Source organism: Apium graveolens, chromosome 6, assembly GCF_009905375.1.
Source record: "Apium graveolens cultivar Ventura chromosome 6, ASM990537v1, whole genome shotgun sequence".
Classification (NCBI taxonomy): domain Eukaryota; kingdom Viridiplantae; phylum Streptophyta; class Magnoliopsida; order Apiales; family Apiaceae; genus Apium; species Apium graveolens.
Window position 1 is genome coordinate 130,424,878 of NC_133652.1, and position 1,572 is coordinate 130,426,449.

The window sequence follows — 1,572 nt, forward strand, 5'->3', positions numbered from 1 at the left end:
ATATTGACACCCTATATGTCTATAGAATTTGACAACATAACGGTTTAAGCACAAGTTATCTATCTTGATTACATAGGGCAAGTAAGATGGTTAAAATTACCTATGAATCATGCATAACGAACACATGAACCTATGCTAGCATGGCAAGTTCTAAATCCTTAAATTCACTTTCGCTTCATTAAGAATTAACACACTATCTTATAAGTTCGCGATGCTCATAAGATGAATATGCACAACCAATACTAGGTTATCATACAATCACCACATACTAAGGCATCGAAATAATTTAACTAAAAAAATCCATAAATAAATCCGCTAGAATCCCACGATAACGATTAGCCCATAATCGGACTCATCATCAACGTGGGTTCTGATGAAAACATGGTATAACAAATGTAGTCTTTATAACAATTAAATAAAACCAAGTACAAAACAAGATTAAGGTTCACAAATAAGAAAACTAGCATCCAAGTTACAACTTAAAACAAAGATTCACAAGTAAAAACAAGATCTTCTTCGTTTTTGTTGAATCGTACTAAATGGTCTTCTTACAGCTCTCCTTGCGCTCTGGTACGTCTCTCCTATGAAAACGTTCTTATTTGAATATATATAGTAGCCCTAATCAATCTGGAAGTCTCCCAATTAGAATTGCATTAGAATCAGGATTCAAAACTTTCGCACCGGCGCGGCCGCGCACTATCACAGCGCGGACGCGCTGTCATTCTGGAATCCTGGCACGGTCGCGCGCTATCATAGTGCGGGCACGCCGTCCTTCTGGGAAAAACTCAGATTTCATCTTTTTCCTTGCTGCTTCGAGCTAGCTTTCCACGAGCTTTTATTCCAACACCACCTTGACACCAAATTAGCACCAAAACAATGCTAATTCACCTGATTACCTAGATAATGCCTGAAATGCAAAAACACTAGAAAACACATTAAAACACTTAACAACTTGAGTACAAATGCATCAATTCAAAGCTTATTAGAGCATAATAAAGTGTCATAAATGCCACTCAATAAGAGACAGTAGTGCTTACCTCACTTACCTGAGGGTCCTCTATGATTGGAAAATAGAAAAGGGGCACCTCTTTGTGATGACTTGCTCTGTTAAGATCTGCAATCACTCTCCTTTCTTGAACCCAATAATCCAATTTGTTGGTTGGGTTCTCAATGACAATATCCTCAATAAGATGGTTAGCAAGAATCATAAAGAATCTAGCATAATAGACATTTTTACTTCTCTTCTTAATTTCCCCTAACTTGTAACCTAACTCAAACATGATCATGTCACTGAAATTATGGTACTTATTAGTAACTAGCATATAAAGCATGTTAAGCATGGCAGTGTTTACAGAATCAAAATTGCTTACTTTACCAAAAAACACCTTGGTAACTACATCACACAAATAACTCCACTCTTTTCTAAGACCTAGCCTTTTAATCTCACTTAACTTAGTGGTAGGAAGAACATAACCAATAGAATTAAGCATGGTAACTAAATTAGCATATGTGTGTGGTTCAGTAGTAGTGTTCTTAGAAATCTTAAAACATGCTTGAATCATATCACTGTTA